This window comes from Poecilia reticulata, chromosome 17 (genome assembly GCF_904066995.2).
Source record: "Poecilia reticulata chromosome 17, P_reticulata-male-v2, whole genome shotgun sequence".
Taxonomy (NCBI): Eukaryota; Metazoa; Chordata; class Actinopteri; order Cyprinodontiformes; family Poeciliidae; genus Poecilia; species Poecilia reticulata.
Window position 1 is genome coordinate 24,545,490 of NC_088846.1, and position 13,155 is coordinate 24,558,644.

Genomic DNA, 13,155 nt, shown 5'->3' on the forward strand with positions numbered 1-13,155 from the left:
ACACTCATCTGCCTCCGATTCCGCTCAATAACTCGCTCTTGACATTCGCGGCAGGAGAGCTGTCCATTTGTGTGAGATAATCTGCAATGACGGGCGATTCAGCCGAACCGTGCCTGGTGATGGCTCTGCATGCTGCGCCGATACGATCTGTCACCTGTCAGAAACACTCAGAGGAAAATACCTCAGCGCCATTGTGGCAAGCTGATGGCTGAGAGGACGTCATGCTTACACAGGGACTCAGGGAGATTTTTTGTTTTCTTGCCCAAACTTCAGCAAGATGATTGATACACCTTTCTTAGATAAAGTGAAGTTTCCTCTTCCTCCTCTGACCTGCAAGCAAACCTCCTGTGGATTTTCCTTCAGGTTTTTACAGGTTTAGATAACTCAGGTCAGGGGTGTCCAAACATTTTGTCACGTAAGCCAAAAAGGTCGAATCGAAAGTAGTTGTAGGCCAAAAACAACAACAAGAAAAGTAAACTCAAGCAAAAAAAGACTTTAAAAATGTTGTCAAAATGGATTTTCATTGTAGATCCAAAACTTGAGAGGGATTTTATCAGTGGTGGGGTTTTGTAGATATGAAACACAAAATCAGCAAAAATCTACATTTGTTTTTTTAGAAAAGCCAAAAATATTTTTGGCTTTTTAAATTTTTCTGTTTCAAAACTCAAAAATTTCCAGTGAGATTTTTTTTTTTTGTTGCTGGAAAAGACTGATGACTGTTTTTTGAGACCCCCAACTACAATTAAAAAATGACACAAATTTGTCCCATAAATTTATGGAGTTTTAATTTGTAAACCGGGTAAAACGATCACAAACAACATTTTCTTACATTATTCACCTTTTTAAAACCGAGTTAAACCTCATTTATCCACAGACTTTCACTGAAAAAACAGCTTTTATTATTTCTTTCATTATCATATTTTATTATGACTCTAGGTCAACATGCACACTGTAAAACTCTTCTTTCATTCCTCCCATATTTGACCCTAAAATACCTTCTACAGAAAAATAAAAATTAAGAGCATTTTGATCGTGTTTCACTGGGATTAATCTCGGTCTGATGGTGATAAAATGCAGCTTCAGTTACTCCCACTTAACAATAAAGAAAGAAATTACTATTTGATTGGAATTTAACTTTTTATAGGCATGTATATGCATATGTATAAAAGTGCAGTCGCTGGTTTTGCTTTGAAGAGAGAAGAGCAAGGTGAGGGCATGTAAAGACAAGAGCTGAATACCTGAGACGTAGAAGGATGCTCGGCGCTCTCATTAAAACATTTCATGCTTGCCTGAAATGAATTATAAAATAGATGGATTGGCACGAAACAGCATAATGCAGATGTTTTGTACGTGATAATTTGGGTTCAACTCAAAGCAAGGACTTTATCATCGAGTTAAATATACGTTACCTTCACTCGAGGAAAACTTTGCTTCTCTGTCAGAAGATTTTTCACTTTTCCCAGACATTTTTATAAACTTATTTTGTGACTCTACTGTATCACAACCAATCATTTTGGACTTTTTCTTAAGTTGGACCACATTTCAAAAGCATCGACAAAATTATAGCAAACAAGGACAATGTCATCAGCATATAGCCGGATTTTTGACTTTGAATCTGGGAGACATTGAATGTTCTGATTGTTACCAAGTCAGAAAGTTGAACCTGAATGATAACAAAAACACAAATAATAAATAACCTCATGAGTATTTTTTAATGCTTGTCAAACTCGACTAAAGCATGTTTATATTTGAACTGCTGATAAAAGTCAGCCTTTATAAAGATCAACAATTGACCAGAAAACTGTAAACTGTGAGCCCTTATTTTTTTTTTTTATACTTTTAATGCAGATATATTATAGTTATGTTGCTTCATTAAGCCCAGTAAGATGCTCCTGTGGAATAGCTGGCATTTTTGGGGTTTGCCACTGAATATTTTAAACTCAGCCCACTAAGGATCCTTGAAGAACATTAAAGGAAACCTATTATGCTTCATTCAGCAGGTTAGAATATGGGCAATACAAAACACATACATTACATTTTTTAAACAAAATCATTCTTAGATAAAATTTTAGTCTGCTCAGTTCGGCTTATTAGCTGTTTTAGGGCCTCCTGTCCCCTTAAATCCAAATAAGCTGCTGCTTATACAACTGTACATCTCTGAAAAGCAGAAGTGGAGCCTGCTACACAACTAACAAGAATGCTGCAAGTGGTTTCTACATGGCAGGTCAGCAATAAAACACTTGTCTTTTCCAGCAGCCATTGTGCAGTGGATACAGCAGTAAAACCAGCTGACCAAACATGCTGGGCTCAGCTAGGGTTGCTAGGTAACGGTGCAGTACCTGGCTCAATTTTAAGACACCAAAAATATTAACTTGTTGACAAAAACAGCTGAATATTTTTTTAAAGAAAAAAACCCAACAATTTGGTGTTTTTAGAAGCAGCAGAGACACAAACAGAAGTACAATAACAGGTCTCCTTAAAAGACTTTTTTATTTCAATCACACTTTCCAGCGAAGGAGCTTTGTGAGGTCACTAATCCTGCCAGGTTCAGTATCAGAAAGCATTCCAGACAACGTGAAGGGCCGACAGGAAAAGAGGAATTTATGCCGTGTTGATCTGTTTATTTCGTCTCCTGCTCCTTTGTTTTGTATTTGAGGCTCTACTATAATCTACTTATGATCCACCAACACACACTGTCAATACTTGTCATTTCTTTCCAGGTCCTCGGGTTTTAGTGTAAAACCTTTTTCAGCTGCGGAGGGAGCATGCAGGTCTTTTAACCAACTTGACACTTTTCATAACAACCTGGTAAAAGCATTTCATCCAGGCTCTTCCATTTCTCAGAGCATGTCAAGCATCTATTTCCCTTTGCATCTTATTCCAGTCTTTCTGTGTTACTTTAAACAAATTGCCATTCAATCACAGCCTTCAGTATGTAAACAATAAGGTCTCTGGCTGCACGAGAACTATTTCACTGCTTTTCCACTAGACAGGCTGTGATATTTTTCTTCTTCCTCATCAACGTGTGAGCTTTCACTCATGTCAGGCCGCTGCCTGATGCAGACGAGTTTGTTATTAGTTGCTTCCTTCACTCAGCAGTAATCTGTGAGGCAGGTTTTTGCCTGTGGGCGGTTCTGCGCAGAAGAACATCACACAACGTCTTCCTGTGTCGAAAACTAAACTGCGATGCGTCCACCCACCCCCCCTCCTCCCTCCCCCGATACCACCACACCGGGAACAAATAGTAACAAAAACGGGAGGCTTTTAATGGTGGAACGTTTTTTCTTTAGGAAGACCGCGGAGCAGAGTAATTTATTGTAATGATAAAACGAAGGAGGCAGCTGTGTGGGCTTGCTGAGTCGGTCCGTATTTCTGCCGGGAGGCGGCGTGAAGCATGGCGAATGACCTCCACAACCTGCATTATGAAAAGAAAATGTGCTCTTTTTTGAAAAGGCCTGGTTTTGTTTACTCTCATACACAGAGCCATTAATAAGGCAGAGAAAGGAAGCCGGCCCACGGAGAAAAAGCCTTCTGCTGATGAAGGGGAAGCTCAGCCGTTTGTTTGAGGGGGTTTTTGTCTTTGACTCCCATGATTCGCTACAGTAAAGTACACTGACTTTCTTTTCATGCATATTAAGCAGGTTAGAGGGTAAATTTGATGTGATGAAAGAATATTTGGAGTGTTTCATGCATGCAGATGAAGAGCTGGTCAAACGTTTTCCTTCAGCTCCTGTTTCTGTTGTTTTCTGTCCTGCAGCTACTGCAAACAGGAAACTGAGGCTCTTCTTCTACTGAACGGCTTGTAAAACCTTGAATTTCTTTTCTAACATTCACTTTGCTTTTGTATTCAGCATGAGAATGCACTAAAGTAACAATGCAGCAGAGCAGCAAACAATGTCTGCTGATTAACTTCGTCTCTTCAGGAGACATCCTGTTTTGAAATGACAGTTTTCTGGTCTTTACTTCAGCCTCACACTTTTACATTTTACATTTTCTGCAGATAAATGGATATTAATCAACTTTTTTTAGTAATTTAAACTACCACTACCACTTTTTATTTGTATAAGTGGCCTATTTGTGCTTCCCTGAACAGGTTAGAATACACAAAACGTTGATTTTTGTGTATTCTAACCTGATTATTCTCTCTGAGCAGTTCTGTGCATTTTGAGCTCCCTTCAGAATGAACTGTTTTAAGGCGTCTTGTCACTTTAAATCCAAAGACCGTTACTGGCCACGCCCCCAACTCAACATTCACACTCGCATGGGAAAATGGCTGCAAACAGATGCGCAATTATACACCCGTACATCTTTGAAAAGCAGTAGAGCCTCCTGCACAACCAACAAGATTGCAGCAAATGGTTTCTGAATGTTGAGTCATCAACAAAACATGTCTCTTTTCCAGTAGCCATTGTACAGCATGTACAGCTGACTAAAAGTCCTGGGGTTGCTAGGTAACGGCGCTGTGTGACTCAACAATCTTTAGGTTTTCAAAACGGCTCATTTTCCAGACACCAAATGACATGAACTTATTGCCTAATAACGGCTTTGTGTTTTCTTAAAGTGATTGGGTTGGTTTTAGAAGCAGCTGAAACCCAAATTAACTTATAAAAACGTCCAAAATGTGAATTTTCCATAATAAAGTTAGATATGAAGTTATCTCCTCCAGCCATGGACAGTGGCAGGAATGTGGGAACCTTAAACCTGAACTGACTCAGATAATCCTGCTGATTCGGTGCCATAAAATGTCTCGTTCTGTTCTCAGCAGAAAACTTTCTGGACCTTTTACTTCCACGCTCTATTTAGAGTTAACTATGGGGACTCAGGAAACAAGCCAACAAACCTCTTTAATTAAACTCTAGAGAGACCAATGAATGATTGATGACTGCTAGACTTTATTAAATCTAATAACTTATAGAACTGTTATTACTTATTTATTATTTGATGCGTTTCATTTCATGTAATTAAATCGCAGAAGTTTAAGTGATTAAAGATTAAAGAAACTTGATAAATGATGATAGTAAATCCTTTGAGAAATACGCATTATCTAAATTTTGATTAAAGCCGTTTAATAGTAAAGTCAAGATTACTGGTATTTCAGCAATAAGGCAGTTCAAAGAGCTTTACACCATAAAAATATTATAAAGTCACCAATTATGAAACAAGCAATAAACGTTACGTTTTATTCAATGACATCATCAAAATGATCAAGCACATCAAATATGATATTGATCAGTGTTCCAGTTATTATTAATCAAAGTCAACTCTAAACAGGTCTGTGTTTAGCCTCGACTTAAAGGAACTCAGTGTTTCAGCAGTTTTGCAGTTTTCTGGAAGTTTGTTGTATATTTGTAGACCGTAGAAAACGTAAATCGTCCTCCGTGTCTCTCGTTTCCACTCCACTACCCGCATTGCAGAAACTGAATAAACACACTTTTTCAACCTAAAAAAGGAGCTTACGATTTTTCAAACATTTCTCAGGATCTGGAGAAAGTAAGGTGGGATCGCTTTTCTCTTATTTTTTTCTCAATGTCCCCTTATGGCGGTCTTTCTCAAACTGTGGTCCCCAGACTACTGTTGGTCTGCAGGAACCCCTTATCGTCCCCAGGGTACTGCATGCAAACAACCGTTTATTTGCCGAGATGTGAGCTCAAAGTGCGATGCTCAGCTAGCTTACCAAGCTAACTTAGAATCTATACGTTTAGATTCTGAGTAGTCGTGTCCATTAGGATGAACAAAGACAGTAAGTGAAGAGACTAATATTTTCGTTCCAGGTTGTATATATTAAGGTGTTGTTGAGTTAGGTGCTCTGTGATCCTCGGCCTGGAAAAGTTTGAGTAACATTCCCTGAAAGGTAAGAAATTAATCGTTTTAATTAATCAGGTCATTGACACAGTTTAGAGTTGAGCATCTTGTTTTGAACATTACTTAAAAGTCTGTAAAAGTTCTGCAAAGGAAACCAGATCCAGCCTAAAGCAGGTATAGTTTATTTTTGTTTTATGATACTTTCTATTGTTTTTTCGATTGTTTTGGGATGTTTACTAAAAGCTGTAAGTGAAACTTTCATCCTCAAACATTTCAGCTGCACTGAGTTTATTCCAGACGCCGGTGGGAAGGTTGTTCTGTTGCTTTCCTTTGTTTAGGCCTTTGATATGCATTACTTTTTTTTGCAGGGATTAGTGTGTCATGCTGCAGTTCCTTAGGGAATAGAGATATTGAATTTTTACTCCCTTGAGTTCTTCTTTGTTTTTGGTTCAATATTCTGCACCATTTTCAAATCTCCTGTCTCTCAGGGGATTCCCCTTTCTATCACCATTTTCTGTGCACACTCCATCTTTGCTGCTGGTTTTTATCAACTCTATCAACAATTTTTCACTCTGACCCTCTAAACCTTCCCCATTGTTCCGTTCGTCTCTCTCAGAAGGAGTTAATGACCTTGTATTCCTCCTGAAGCACCTTCAGCGAAGACACAGAGCAGTGGAGAGTCTTTTTTTCAGTAAATTCAAGCTATTTTCAAGCATTTTCAGGGCAAGTTTTCAAACTTTTCAACTCCACACTTAGGCAAAAAAGAAAGAGTTTCAAATCACTTCTACCACTAATAATTTTGTGACAGTATTCTAGGTAAACTAAAATATAACAAAGATTATGTTTTGAAATGTCACCTAAATATCTGACTGGTTCCAGAACAAAACACTAATTTAACAAAAAATATCCTCCAATTTCAGTGTTTAACATATAAAATATATGCCAGCCTTTATTTCAGTTACACAGATCAATAAGTAATTTATTAGGATTTGTTTCAAATAATCAAAACAAATGTTAGGGAAAATGACCTTTCTGCACTAATTAAATGCTTAAACACAAAAGTTACTAAACAAAATATCAATTTCTGTAATTTAGCAAATAGAAATAATTTTGATGATTCTAATTAAAGATAATTAATAATTTTGATGACTCTACAGGAAGAAAAGTTTAGTCTGATTTAACTTCAGACGGTGAGAAAAAATGTGTCTGTCTTTTTATTGGATTTATGAAAATATCTGGTTTCAACTGTAAATAACGTTTTCCAAATTTAAGCTTTTAGTCAAACGTTTGATTCCACCTTATTACAAAACAGCAGATTGAATATCAACCACTTTCAAGGACTTTCTTGAAAGTCCTTGAAAGTGGATTTTCAAAAAAGTCCACTTTCTATGAATTCGTAAAGATGCTTTACAAATTCAGAGTTCGTAAAGCATCTTTACAAACTCTGAATATGATTTTCCAACTGAACTGACTTGATAATCTGGGATATGATGAGTTTCCTACGCCGAGAGTCACATTAACCTCCGTTTAGGTGATGATGAGCAAAGAGAGAGAAGACGATGCCATAATGAAAATATCACTGCAAACAGGAATAAATTTATTACCCTTGAGAGCTGCAGGAAATGTCAGGGTCACAAAGCGTGGTGGAGTCACTGCCCATGATGATGACACATTTCTGATCCGCCTTCCTGTCATCATTATTTAGCCTTTTCTGCTGTGATGTCTTTGTGGAGACTTGACAACTTTGACGTCTGAGACCATTGTGAAATAAAACAATTGTAACCTTTGCAGACAGTTATTCATGGAGCACTAAATACAGAGAGACTTTGAAACAAGATCTAAATGTAACATTAGGCGAGTGTTTACACTGAATAATCTGAGATAATAATCTAACTAAATATTTAGAGTCTGAGTTGCTGAATTTGCAGTCATGGGGAAATGGAAGGATGTTGTCAATCAAATGTTCTTGGTTAATTTAAAATCAGGAAGTCTCATGGATGGATGGATGGATGGATGGATGGATGGATGGATGGATGGATGGATGGATGGATGGATGGATGGATGGATAGAAGTACTTTATTCATCCCAACCGGGAAATTACTCATCACTTTTATTAAAGCAAGTTTTTGTAGCTTGTTGGTTTAAGTTTAGTCATTAGTGGAAAACATTTAAGCAGTGGTGGGAAGTAACGTTACTGTGCTTAAGTAAAATTTTCGTGTATCTGTACTTTACTTAAGTAGATTTAATAATGGATACTTTCTACTTTTACTCCACTACATTTTACAGTAAGTATCTGTACTTTCTACTTCACTACATTTCTACAAAACTGTCGCGTTACTCGTTACATCCAAGTCGCGTTGCTCTTTTTTTCCGTTAAAATGTGAAGTTCAGGGATTTAAGGTGGCGCCGTAAAATCCCAGCAATAACGTGACTTAGTGTCTGTTGTCACCCATCGGCTCCACCTTTACTCGCACGCAGAGCTCCAAGACATGCGCAGTGGTTTCCTCTGAGCGGGAGGCGATATCTGTCTAATCGTCAGTAACAGTGGCGCAAAAAGTGGGTATGCAGGGTATGCAACGCATAGGGGCGCAGCACCAGAGGGGGCGCCAAAACCCCGTCTGGAGGGGGCGGCGCGCCTTACGCTCCTTCACCTCGCGCACATAACGAGGTAAATGTAGCGAGTTGTACCCTTCACGTATCGTCGCCTCGGGGGTGAGTGAGCATCGCTCTTTCACCCTGACGTTCCTTCCCTCGGGAGGGGGGAGGGAGGGGGGCGCCGATCTATGTTTTTGCATCCACCTGAATAATGTGTAGTTGCGCCACTGGTCAGTAATATAATAGCGCTGCATAAATTGATATGGCGACATGTAAAATCAGCAGCGCTTCGCTTTCACAGACGGCGGGACTTCGTCCAACTTTTAGCGTCACTTGGAAGGAAAGCTTAAAGAAAGGTAAGATCTGTGGACGCGATGCTAGCAAAGCTAGCTGTACAGAGACACATGTTGCATCTGCGATAAAAAAAAGTCACTCGTGCTGAATTATTGTGTGGAGGTGTTGACTGAGGTGTCGCATTTATGGGACAACGCTGATACCAAAATCTGCATTGATATGACATTCAGGAACGATTAGATTATTCTGGACGGATCTTTACTGATTAAATTTATTTCAGCTCTAAGTATTTAATATCTAGTTTTTTTATGGGAATGTGGATCTTTCAGATCAATTTGAGAAGTAAATTTGATAGGTAAAAGTAAATTGTTTTGTGTCACGTAGCGCGGGGTGCTGGTCTTGGGTAGGTGGTCTTGACTACAACTCTGCTACTGGCTTCTTGGTTGCCTGTCCTCTCCCACCCACCTTCTTTCCATCCCCTTTCTGTTGGATTTCTTTAAAAATAAATGCCACTAGTAGCAAAAAAAGTGAAGTTCATGTTATGTTTTGAAAGGAGACCAGATGTTTCCATCCCTGAAATTATGATGCATAGAATCACATATCTAAGTATAGACTATTTTACAGAGAGTAAACATGATAAAAACATGCTTTATCTGTGGCATTGTTCATTAAAATGGCGCATTTCTGATGTATTAAAATTAAATATGATCGGTTCACTTAATGATATTGTATTAGGGATTAAGTAATCCATTCAGCAAGTACTTTTACTTTTAATACTTAAGTATTTTTAAAAGCCAATACTTTTTTACTTTTACTTAAGTACAAATGTTAATGTGGTAGTTTTACTTTTACTTGAGTACATTTTTGTCTGTGTATTTGTACTTTAACTTAAGTACATTTTTTGAGTACTTACTCCACCACTGTATTTAAGAGAGTTGATAATCTTTCCAGGACTGGATGTCAACTTCACCCCAGTTTTGTCAGATTCCCTAAAATAAAAGCTGAGCTTCAAGATTTCTGTAAGAATTACTTTTAGACAGATGAGACCAAAGTACAAATGTTTGTCTCTAATACACAGAACTATATTTGTGGAAAGCCAAACATCTTGTTAGCAAAAATACATCATCACAGCTGTTAAGCATGTTTGATGCTGTGGGCTTTGATTTTTGTTGTTGTTACTAGAGCTTCAAAATATTTTAGATCGCAGCAAACTTTACAATATCAGCGCTAAAAGTTTTCAAAGTTAGCAGAAACGCTAAGGCGCTACATGAAGCGTTAGCTCTGCTATTAGCCCATAAGTGGAACTGCGCCCACCGCTGAAGATTACCAATTAAAACTTATTAGAACATTAGTGGTGGGCAATAAATCAAGACATGATCAATATCAATATTCAATAATTTCACTGAACTCCGATCCAGAACCGCACAGCATTCTGGGGGATGTAGGCAGAAGAAAGGCTATTCAAGCTCTCACAGCTAGCTACACAAAGTTGGTGGAATCAACTCACTCACTCTTTGGTTACCTAGCAACTCACTCACTCTTTGGCTACCTAGCAACTCACTCACTCTGTGGTTACCTAGCAACAACCTGTTGAATAACAGCCACCAGTATTTCTAAAACAAGAAACGAATCAATAATAATTGATATCAACTAATATGCAATTCATTAAAAAGAAGACAATTTAATTTTTGAAGTATTTTTTGAAGATTAAACCAAAGATTAAAAACTCAGTGTGACATTATTATTTCTACATGTTCAAAAGCCTTACATTAAATAAAAATCAACAGAGAAAGCAGATGAAGACTCCCATTAAAAGGATAACATTCTAATGATGAGCGGTGCGGTATCGTGTTTTTCCTGACTTGTACTCCCCTGCTGCGCCCTGCTTGATCTTGGCTGCTCTGTTTACTGACACTTTGCATGCAGAGAGCATCTATCATCCTATCTTGCTTCACACCCGCTGCATTTGTCCCCTGTCAAGTTTACAGGGGAGGGGAAAAAAAAGCAAACACAAACACCCAAATGACCGAGCAGATGGCGCTAAATGACGGGAGCCAAAACAGAACATATTTTCCTGCTCTCTGCCTCCCTTATGACGCGCGCCGAGGCTGGCTCCCACTGATGATCTCGTCTCCGCCTGGCAACCGGCACTTTAATAATTCTCTCAGAGCAGAAGACGTTGTCTGTTGCTTTCATGCCCACCACCTTCCCAGCAGTTTTCTCTCATTAATTCTGCATCACCCCAGTGAGTCTGAGGCAAAGACTTTGAGGAGAAGACGGATGTTAATCTGTGTCCTATAGACTAAGTCTAAGGTAAATGTGTGTGAAGTGTTTGTTTTACAAGCAACCTGACATCCTTTGTGCCCCGAGCGGGACTGCCCGGTGCTGGGAAAGTGTACTCCTTTTCTGTTTTGTACTTCATTTTGGGGGAGAAATCTGGTCTGAACTGAGAAGGTGACATCCATCTCACTTTGGATGCTGCAGCGCCAGCATCTAGATCTATGGATAGATTTATTAGTCATCAAAAAGCATGAAAGCTGAGAGCAAAAAGCAGGGGGGCAATCTTTATTGCTTTTCTGCAGGATTTTCACAGCTGCCAGGCCTCTAAGGGAGTTTTCACACCTGATAGTCCGGTGGACTCGGTTCGGCCAAAAATGCAACATTTGTTACATTTTCAGCTCCTGTGGTTCACTTTCACACTGCAGTCCAAGCACTTTGAACACTCTGTTCCCCCTCCTCACCTCTGGGGGCGCTGCACCAAGAACCACTGAAGGAAACGACATGCAAACCTCTGAAGAAGACATGAACGCAACTTCCTTCTTCATGAAATGTAAACAAAAACGAAGCGATGTGAGATTTTAGTGATTGTGGGATTTCTCCTTAGTCTTTGGTAAAAAACCAGGAGCCATTTCTTAAAATTAAATTACATTGCATTAACTCTGCAATATAAAAGAAAAGAAAAAAGTAGTAAATGTTTATGAGGATAAAATACGTCAAAAAAATGGAGAAATTAGCAAAGGGATGAACTGATCTGTAATCACCAATTTTACGTTTTGTTTTGTTTTGTTTTGCAGAGCTTTTCTGCTTGGTTGCATAATTTGCTTTTACTCAATTTACCTAATTTGTGATCAGCGCAGGAACACTTCATGTTTGATTTACTCTTTCAGTGTAAATCTCCCATGTCTAATTTTTTGGATTTTTGTCCCATTTTGTGCCTAAGCTGTTAAATTTTTCATGAAGCAGCAATAATTTTAGCTCATGAAGTATTTCCAGTCTGCATGTTTATTTAATATTTTTTAAATTAATTTTAGCTCTTTTCAATAAATCAATAAGTTTTACTGCATTTATATGATGCTGTATCATTCATATCGGATCATAAATCATAATTATGCTTACTCCTGCAGTAGGCCACTTCTGGAAAACATTTTTAACTAAGCGACAGTCTAATTTGTTAAACTTTTTACACCCCAGAGGAAAAAATACAATATCTGTACAGTAGAAAGAAAGGTGTGTGTGCAGCTGTATAACATGGCAGCCATTTAAGCTGTTAATTGAGGTCAACTGGCTGCACTCTAATGCCTGGAAAGTGAATCACAGTCAAACGCAGCCTTCCTCTCTGATAGTCATTTCAAACAATTACCGCCCACAGACAGTGTCATCCTCTCAGTCACACTCCACTATAGCTTCAAAGCTAGTTTCTCCTCCGCCCCTTTGAAACAAGCAGGCAGATTTTTCAGAACGATTGTGTAAGCTCGTTTCTCATTTCAAAAGACAGAGCTGGATCCGTCAACGGCCCTGGACGTGAATCAAAGGCCACCACACACAATTTTGGCTACGTTTTAGGGAATTCAGCAGCCGTGATAATCCTCAATGTGACGCCATCGGTGGGATGACGTGATGTTAGGAGTTATTGTCGCCTTTTCTCGCCTGTGTTGTTTCCCAGCATTTGACTAATAAATTATCCATCCATCCAAAGTTCGGTTCGCTCGATGTGGACCAAAGAAAGCAAACTCTAGTCCACTTAAAAACCTTGGTCTCGGTTCCGTTGAAGTAAACTCTGGTGCAGTTCGAATGCAGATGTGAACACCAAGTGGACCGGAAACCACAACAAAAGAAGTAAGTGGACTACAGCTCAGGGCATTCTGGGTAAATATAACCAAAACAAATGTGTGATTGTAGCACTAGCGAAGGAAATGGTTTGTTGTCTTTTACCAAAGACTAAAGAAAAATCCTACAACCGTTGAAATCTGAAGCCACTCCAGTTTTGTTTACATTTGAGAAGAAGGAAGTTGCGCTCATGTCTTCTGCAGAGGTTTTTGTGTCGTTTCCTTCACTGGTTCTTGGTGCAGCACCCCCACATGCGAGAAAGGGAACCACACCAGCTGAAAACGTAGAAAAATTTTTTATTTCATTTTTATTTTTGGTTGTTGGATTTTATTTTGGATATTTAAAATGTCTTCCAGT

At 38.7% G+C, this 13,155-nt stretch overlaps 1 protein-coding gene across 1 annotated transcript in view; it reads right to left on the reverse strand.

Annotated features, from left to right (window-relative positions):
• The window catches only part of st6galnac3 (ST6 (alpha-N-acetyl-neuraminyl-2,3-beta-galactosyl-1,3)-N-acetylgalactosaminide alpha-2,6-sialyltransferase 3), a 114,010-nt gene that overhangs the window by 22,796 nt on the left and 78,059 nt on the right, over positions 1–13,155 (reverse strand). The window lies entirely within an intron of this gene.